This window comes from Sinocyclocheilus rhinocerous, unplaced genomic scaffold (assembly GCF_001515625.1).
Source record: "Sinocyclocheilus rhinocerous isolate Xijiao unplaced genomic scaffold, SAMN03320098_v1.1 scaffold1128, whole genome shotgun sequence".
NCBI lineage: Eukaryota > Metazoa > Chordata > Actinopteri > Cypriniformes > Cyprinidae > Sinocyclocheilus > Sinocyclocheilus rhinocerous.
In genome coordinates, this window is record NW_015632731.1 from 191,175 (window position 1) to 201,076 (window position 9,902).

At 34.8% G+C, this 9,902-nt stretch overlaps 1 pseudogene; it reads right to left on the minus strand.

Annotated features, from left to right (window-relative positions):
- Positions 1-5,043: 5,043 nt before the first annotated feature.
- On the minus strand, positions 5,044-8,465 carry LOC107742932 (extracellular calcium-sensing receptor-like; annotated as a pseudogene).
- Between the last annotated feature and the right edge of the window lie 1,437 nt (positions 8,466-9,902).

Sequence of the window (9,902 nt, forward strand, 5' to 3'; positions counted from 1 at the left end):
GTTAAAACGACATATTTTTTCTCGTAATAACGACATATTATGTCATAAAAACGACATGTTTTCCCGTTATTATAGATATATATGGTACATTATGTGAGCGAGCTAAGCGACTGTCCGCACTGCTGTCGCCACAGTCTGACATAAACGAGGATCTGCACGCTGCTGAAATTATTGAAATAGGCTACACTGTTTTAAATGTATTTTAATGTAATGGTTTTAATTGTAACGGCATGTTTATTAGGATTAATCTCCAATCTGTCTACAATATAGTGCTATCCAATAACTGCACTCAGACCCATGAATCCTTTAGGCTATGATCAGATCAAAACTGGGCTTAATATTTTTTTATTTGAATGACTGAAGTTTGATTTAATCGAAATACGAACAAAAATAAATTAAGATATTTTCTAATAGGATAATAATAATAATTTTGACTGCACTATTATATATATATATATATATATATATATATATATATATCAAGGCATCAGAAAATGTCAATAAAACTTGGTGGGATTTTTCTGAACCTAGCTGCTACTCACACAAATGCAAACACATGATCAACTCTATGCGATGCTATAATAGATACCATTACTTAATTAATGGTCTACAATCAAAAATCGGACCCACTTTATATTAATTGTCTTTACTGTGTATTTATATTTTAACTAATTATTTGATACAATGTACTTATTTTGTACATACATGTTTTTACATTGTACGTATATTTAAAATCCCTTCCTGTAATTACAACTGAAATTAATTATTAATTCTGTAGTTACATCTATAAGTACACTGTTGACCCTACTCTTACCCATTAAACCTACACTTAAACCTATCCAGACTACCAAACCTGTTCCTAACCTTAACGATATCCCACATCAATAGCAGCAAGATTTATTTTTATTTTGTATTTGTGTATTTGTGTGTGTGTGTGTGTGGACGTAAGTAGAGACACCTAATATAAAGTAGGACCCTAAAATAATTTCAATATATATATAAATTTTCCACCATTTTGAATTTTCTTACATACATATGTACATACGTACATACATACTATTTTTCTAACTCCTAGTAGCCTGTTTGTCCAAATTTGCCATGCCTAATTCAAAGACACACACAGCATAGTTATCAAAACATTTTTATTTCATCAAAGTGTTGCACGGATAGGGCAACATTTTGGGGTTCAACTATTTTGACTACGGTTACGGTTAGTAATTTGGCTGGGCCCCCCTCTGGTCCAGTGCCTGCCTGGTAGGGCCGTGCGTTAATCCAGCCCTGCATACCAGTGGAAAAAATCATCTCCTTACTACCACTGTTCTCTGCGGTGCCTCCTCCTGGCAGCAACAATCGAAGCCATGCCAAGTGCAAAATGGGTTAGGACATTTAATTTTTTGGGGCTGGGGGTAAATAATCGGGAAAAATACCAGTAAATTGACTACCTCAAACCTTAGTAAATCATGTTGTGTGATTCAGTTAAATACTCTCCTGCCATAAATGTTGCATCTGAAAGGGACACTGAAATGCATATGAAGTAAGGTCAGCTGCAAAAATGACTGTCCATGCCTTTTCTTTGCTAATTTGCCACTGCACGTCTTTAGTAAATCCTAACAGTTGTTTTGTAACACTAGCAGACTTATATACCGGAATTCTATAACTACTAGAATGGCCACAGCGGTCATTCTGACCGTTCATACTAGACTGAACTGAATGTCATTTTTGTCATATCATATTTACATTCAAAGCTTCTTTTGAGGTTTTACAATGAAGCTTTGAATGTCTGTCATCATAGTTTATGATGTAATCATAATAATCATAGTATCATAATAATATGATCTTTTTTGTAATATTTAATTGTGTAAGGGCTACGTAGACCTCTCCCGAATGTGCGTGCCTCGCAATTGTGTCTGGCAAGCGGGAAAGCAAAAGTTTTTTCACCACAGTGGAAATGTTGTATTTGAAAGTCTAAATGCCAACAAATATGAACGGAAGCAGAATATTTCTGTAGATAAAACATGTTGTGAATTTTGGAAATTATTACATACATCTTTTTTTCAATACATTTTTACTTTTGAACTTTACAAAGTTCTGGAGTTATTGGAAATGTTTGGATCACATGAATCGGAAACAATTCTATGCAGCCACCACTGGAATCGTGATCCATGAATAAATGGATCTGTTGTGATAGTATAGGTAATAATAAACACCGTCACTGTCGCTTATTATTAGTTTGTTTTATTTCACAATATCAGTCTTGTCTGGGCTAAAATTACCTATGCATTAGCTATAGCATTACACTAGCATGCAAATAATAATATCCATTATTATTATTATTATTATGGCTATTTTGTCATAACATTGAAGTAGGCTATTATTGATAACAGCCAGGCTATAGTCTTCCAGCCTAACATACCTGGAACCGTGGCAGATTGAATGACAGCAGTTGTTGTATTGGAGGTGTCCACCCGGCTTTTTTTTTTTAAAACAGGAATTTTAGCTTAGCAATAGAATATAAAAACAACTAGAACAAAAGTTGCTAGGAAACAGTGACGTGCATCTTCAACTGCGGGAAAAAAAATCGCAAAAGCAGAAATTATACGCCGTCTGTAATTTGAATGGTCAATTTGACCGCTTTGGCCATTCAAGGTAGATACTTTTGTGACCTCTTTTGTGTTTTGTAATTTTAATAAAATCAAAATAAATCAATTTATAATAAAATATACACACATTTCACAAAAGTCAGGGTATTATAGTTATATGGGTTTTATTTAAACAAAGTTATTACATTTCAAAATTTAAAAACGGTCAAAATGACTGTCTTTGATAAAATGACTGGTGGTTCTAGTGTTAAACGCCAAAAGAGTAAATCTGACCCTAATTGTCCAACATCTACTAAGTCCAGAGATAACCAAATTCTACCTATTCCTCTTGATGAATATTTAGTAAGTGGCAATTAAAAAGTTAGCGATCTGCATAGATTTACATATATTTTGAGTGTATTTTCATAACTCTTTTGTAAACAGCATTCACCTTTAAATTAAAAAAAAATTAAATAAATAGTGGAAACCCAGCAAAGGCAATAATAATAATAATAATAATAATAATAATAATAATAATAATAAATAAATAAATAAAAATGAAGGCCGATTATCTGCTATAGGTTTGAAAGAAATAAATCAAGGCAAGAGTAATGCATGGTTCACCACTAGATGTCTGTTTAGCCCTATTTATATTCAAATGGGTTTGTGCAATCCCTAGTTGCCAAGAAAAGTGTTTTCATAAATAATATATTGCATACTTTTCCTATTAGGTTTTGCATTTGGATATATAATTATTCATGATCAAAGGCTATTTTTTATCTTCTTGCTCAACCAACTGATAAACAGTCTCAAACTCTGTGTTATCAGTTGTGTTATCAACGCCCTTTAAATTAGAATAAAGATGGCATTGTTAATGTTTAGATGTTTTGATTTTTTTAAAAACAAAGTAGCCGGAAACCATGAAGAAAATGTTACATCTTAAAAAAGAAAAAAAGTTACTCAAACCTGAATGACTTTCTGCTAAATTACAGTAAACATCTATTGCATGTTATAATTGTACTGATAAAAGGTATCCTTACCGTGAAATGTTTATCAGTTCAATTCAATTACATAATCACTTTGCAATAGTGTGGTTTGAGTGACTTTTTTATTTTTATTTTGTATTAAACCATAGACTATAGAATATAATAGAATTGAAAATGGTTATACACTTGACATTCTGCCCCCCTCACATCTGAAATGATGGTTATGCCCTGATCAGAAAATTCATTCATTCATCCATCCATCCATCCATCCAATTACTAAAGAGTCTAAGCCACATGATGACTGTCAGGGATAGTCCAGCCTCGTCAGGCCCAATCACCTCACACACCCGTTCACAATCACCGGAGTACTAATCAGCCGCACCTGTCACCACCTCATCAACACTAGCTCAAATACTCAGTCACTGCAGTTGCACTTTGTCTGGTCTTGAGTTCACTACGCTACTCCTTGCCTGACTCACGAACCCGGCCTCCAACCTGGAACCCACCTGTCTCTTCGAAGTCATCTTCAGTCCGATCCTGGAAAGAACCCGTCACCACGTGAACTAGATCCCTGCAGTTACTGAGACCGTTGCCTTTAACCCGTTTTGCTCTCCATCTCTTCCCTTAGCACCACTGTTCAATAAAGAACCCTGTTAACCTTTATCTCTACGTTTTGGGTCTCCTTCTGTACTGTGACAATGACGGTGTTTGGTCAGGTATAATGCAGTCAGAGTGAAATTTCAGCTTTTCAAGAAAAAGCACAAATAAAAGTTGGGCTCAGTGGTTTTGTATCCTATTCCCCTTGTTCTGGTATCAGCTGTTGTATTTAACAACCATCCTGAACTTGTGTCAAAATTACGTAGCATATTATGAGGTACAACACATATTGCGCACATAAGAGGTATAAGCTTGTGTACATAAATTTCAATCATAAAACAAACAAATGGCTATATGATTTAAATAGCTCTTAGAAATACAAGCAATCAATTGAAATTTCCAATTTTTTGTTAACTGCAGGAAGTCAATGTTATTTTTTAGGAAGTATATAATGCAGGTCCAGAACATGGCTGTGATGGAGAAGGTCAATGAGAGTCCACTGTGTCTAGTGCTATCCCGGTCTACACTGCAGAGCCTTCCACAGCCTGTGGAGAGCAGAACGAATGGGTCAGACAACAGTGGAAGCAGTGCTGGTATTGTGTAGCTATAATTTCACATGATGGAAATGGAATCCACCCGTTCATCAGATAGAAGTGTCTTTTTTTCTCTGTCAGATCAGGCAATAATAATGAACCATTTCCAGTTATTATGAAAGCTATCCTTAGTACCTAAAATCACAAAGACTGTGCTTTTAATTGAAGGTTTCATGTTTACAGTTTACTGTCAGATAAAATATTTAGATTTTTTTTTTCTCCCCATCTGAGTTACTTATCTGTTGCTTTATACAGCAATGTTGTTCAATGACATGTTTATATGTGGGTTTAAAGTGTTTTAGGTGAAGATTTCCTCATTATTTGCTTCATTGTGCTCTTCTCAGGTTTTAGTAAAATTATGTAACATTTTAGAGCAAATATGCAAAATAGTAAACCAAAACTTGAAGCTAAAATAGCAAATATCTCCACGGCTACAGTACATTTTCCAGGAGAACTGACATACGCTGGAATAAATGTGAGTCAGACAGTACAGAATATGAGCATACTGAATGTGATAAACTTGGCCTCGTTGAAGTTATCAGGGAGCTTCCGAGCAAGAAAAGCTAAAACAAAACAGAAGATTGATAGCAAACCAGTATATAACAAAAAGAAGCCCAAAAACCAAGAGCTGAACCTAAGTTACATTCTAGGATGATCTTTTCTCTGTAATAAATGCAATTCATATATGGGTAAGGGAGGGAGGGGGGTATTGTTAACCAAAGCACACAGATAATCACTTGTATTAATGTTAAGGAAACAACACTGTTATCTGTTAAAGAGACCCAAACCATTTCATGATGTTACTTCCTGGAAGTGTATCCTTGAAGGCCATTAAAACTACTATAGTTTTCCCAAACATGCAGGAGATACAGAGGACAAAAGTGATCCCAAATGATGTGTGACGCAAAATACAGGACAACTCAGTGGGTCGGCCAATGAAAGTAACTGACCAGAGAAAACACAAAGTCAATGAGAAGAGCAACAGGAAGCTCAGCTCTGAGTTGTTGGCTCTGACAATAGGTGTTTCTTTATGAAAATAAAACAGAAAAGAAACAGTTGTTGTTAGTAACATCCCAATGAAGGAAAAAAAAACAAAGCACTATTCCCATGATTTCTGAATATGAAAGGAATTCAACCACTTTTAATATACATCTGTCTTTGCTTTCATTCGACCAGTACTCCAAATCACAAGGAAAACAATCACTACAATCTGTGAAGGAATTTCAAGGAAAGATTACTGAATGGAAAGTGCATGATGAAGTCGATTAATGAGAATTATCCAGTATGTGTTTTACTTGTGCCGTTACTGATTTCTCCTTCAGCACATTGAATACAGTCATAACAGCAGACAGGTCATCCTTTTTGCACAGCCTTCCTAGTTCCAGGGGGGCAGCTCTTACTGCACACGGACACAGGCAACTATAAGAAAATAAGATGGCATATAAATTTCATGTTGTCATATGATATCATTAAATATATAATGTATATTCCATCATGCACAATCAAACCTCTACAAATGATTCAGAATGCAGCGGCCCTTCAACGAGTCCAAAAGAGCCCATGTTACACCTCTCTTTATCTCCATGCACTGGCTACCGGTTGCGGCTTTGTTCTTTGTTCTTCTCAATGCCTGTCTTTTCATGATTTTAACATACTTCACATGCCCTCAATAATGTGCTAGTATCTATGTACCTGTCCACTGTTCCCTGCCCACAGAACATGTTCCTGATTGACTCAAAGACGTTTTTTTGAAGGCAGTGAGATAGACACCCACATGATTAAACTGCAGACCTTTATTCTCAGCTGCCAGTTCACAATGTCATATCTCACCACTGGTTCACCACTTGCATCAAAGAAGATTTCTTCAACTGTTTTGATGGTGAATTTCACACCTCCCATATACTCTAACACCTGAAAGGATTGATCCATTATTTCTATTTTAATTTGTTTATTATTTTTGTAATGTTATTTTATGTTCTTCAAATACCTTTTGTGGTGTGGGCCATTCTCCTTTGCTGCTGTTGGTGGAGGATTTAATGTATTTTAATATATTATGTAGTGTATGTGCAATAGCATACACTGCAGTGTACACTTTATTTGCTATTCTTAGCTCTGACACATCAGTATATTCATTTTGCAGCTCTGCAAGTCTCTCTGAGCCAGTACAGCCATCACTGCCACTGGTCCTCAGAGAACACTGAAAAACCGTTTACCAGAATACTTTTAACAGTTCATTGTTTGGTTCTTGATCAGGGTGCACATTCTCTAGGAACTCTTACAGATCCACAAGTTTAGCATTTGCTATAGCAAAACCCACAGCTCCAGAAAGAAAATGTTATTCCTTTGTTTCTGCAAGAGTTCGAGAAGTGATCCAGGATTCACTGCCAACCCATTGCAGCCCTGTGATGTTGTGTTGTGCAATTACTTTCATGAGGGGAACAAAATCTCCTAATGCGATAAAAGCTAGCACCACCTTGGCAGTGCCCTTCTTTGTCACTTCTAGCGTCTTCAGAAACTGCTCTTGTGGATCAGTTCTTAATATGGTTTCTGAGTATTCAATACAAATCCCCTCTTGTTTTGCAGCCTCCTCAAATGCTGCAATGCCATTATTACAATAGTCACTGCGACTCCTGACCGTCCCAACCCAGGTCCAGCCAAAGTGCTTGACAAGCTGAGCCAGTGCTCTGCTTTGGTAATAATCACTGGGTATTGTTCTGAAGGAGGATGGATGCCTTTTTATGTTACTCAGGCATGCACATGTGGCAAAATGGCTAATCTGCAAGAAAAAAAAAAGTCAGAGAATATTAACCACAGAATTTTTCAGAATCTTTTTTTTAATATTCCTAATCCACTATGCATTCTATGTATTTTTTATCCAAAACAACCTAAAAAAAGGAACAAACGCAATACATCACTACTATAAAAATAGCATAACTGTTATAAACATACTGCTACAATATAAACAATTTAACACATTGCTTTCTATATTTTCAACAATCAATTTCGATTAGTTCAGTATGCCTTGAAACATGTATTTTGGTGCATATTCCAGTTGTTCATCATACACTTATTCAACATGATAACAATCAGCAGATAAGTAAGAGTTCTCACAACAGGTAAGCTGAATGGACCAACTAAAGATGCCAAAACAATGGTGGGAGAAGAGATTGATTCTAGAGCAGGATGTATCACTTAAAGTCTCTTCATAACCATTCATCAAAGCCATGCCTGAGAGGATAGTCAGAGCTATAGAGCTACAGCAATCATATATCTTATAGCCCATAGAAACACCAGACAAAAGCTGTGTGTTGTTTTTAATCTCCTCAATTGCAAAAAATTTGTGTCTGAGCAAATTTAAACTCACGCAAGTTGAAGCTGTGAAAATAAAGCATTGGTTGTGTATTTACATTCAGCAAAGAATTCTCAGAATCATGTTCAACTGTTTATTCATCATAATGCTTGGTCTCAAATAGTTATTTTAATACAGACATGATGCATGTTGTTGGCTCTGGTTTGGAAGTGAAAGGATGCATCTTTAGCAGAGCACTTCTATGAAATGAGAAAATCGCCCCAATATTGATGTCTTTTTGTACAGAAAGTAGAGGAAGGGCAAGCTGACCAAGCACTCTACAGACTTGTGCTGAAGCTGGCACACAGACCCCATAAACCACCAGCAACAGTAGCACCAGTGGCACAGTCCTCTTTGCCATGTCAATAAAGACGCAGGGCAGGAACCGGTGAGGCAGAGCAGGGACTGTCCTGTCTTTTTTTCTGTCCTTTGGAGTTGGCATTATCAATCCTTAATTATAGTTTGCTTCAATGTATGTGCCTAGGTTGTCTAGGTGTGAAAAGCTGTAAATTGCAGAGATCCCACATTTGATGAGATGGTTCCATATCCCATCTGCCACTCAGACAAAAGCACACATCCAATTGACTCTATGTGGTGCTATTATAGAACTGACAAATGACATGGAATTATTTATGTCAATGTATAATTTTTTCAACTTTTTTGAACACCTCCTAGGATGTTTCTCATGTAAGAGATCCTCATGACAGAAAGTAAGCAAAACCATTTTGATTCATCCTAGCATTGCACATATATAGCAAAATAATTTAAATTACATTTTCAATTTAATTAGGGCAGGAAGAAAAAACAAGGAACACACCATAAAATTATATTTTCTCTCTCAAGAATTTTAAAAACATGTACAGTTTATGGTCATGACTTAACCTCTTAAGACCCGGCAAAACATTTTAGGAAAAAAAATGTATTTTTTTTTTCATGTCATTACATTGTTTAGAGCATTAAAAAAAAAGTAAAAAAAAAAAAGATATTTCATTCATAAGTTATGCTACATCCTTGAAAGATGACATCGGGACTCTCTCTTTTTTTAAGTAAAAAGGCATGAATGAACATGCATAGGCAAAAACAATTGATTTTTTAAAAAATCACCAATACATTTTTGGTTTTCAGGATTTTTTAAAATTTTTTTTACCAAACTTTGTATAAAGATAATTCTCAACTATGTTATAACAGAATGATTTGATATACCATTTTTCTTTATGCAAAATTTGTGTAAAATGTCCATAAACATGTTTTATTAAAAAAAAAGTAAAAAAAAAAAGATATTTCATTCATAAGTTATGCTACATCCTTGAAAGATGACATCGGGACTCTCTCTTTTTTTAAGTAAAAAGGCATGAATGAACATGCATAGGCAAAAACAATTGATTTTTTAAAAAATCACCAATACATTTTTGGTTTTCAGGATTTTTTAAAAATTTTTTTACCAAACTTTGTATAAAGATAATTCTCAACTATGTTATAACAGAATGATTTGATATACCATTTTTCTTTATGCAAAATTTGTGTAAAATGTCCATAAACATGTTTTCTCATTATATATAATGTATCTATAAACTAAATCTAATTTGCATATTGTGTTTTTTGGGGCAACATGTAATGAAAAAAAGAAGTGTAATATTGAGAGTAATAATTGACAAGATTTTCATAATAATATATAATATTTCATAGGAATATTGAAATATAATTTCTTTCCCTATTCATTTGTTGTGTCTCCCAAAATGCGTAATAAACATGCTTTTAGTCCTCATATGAGGACATGTATGAAATCAACGTCCTGTTT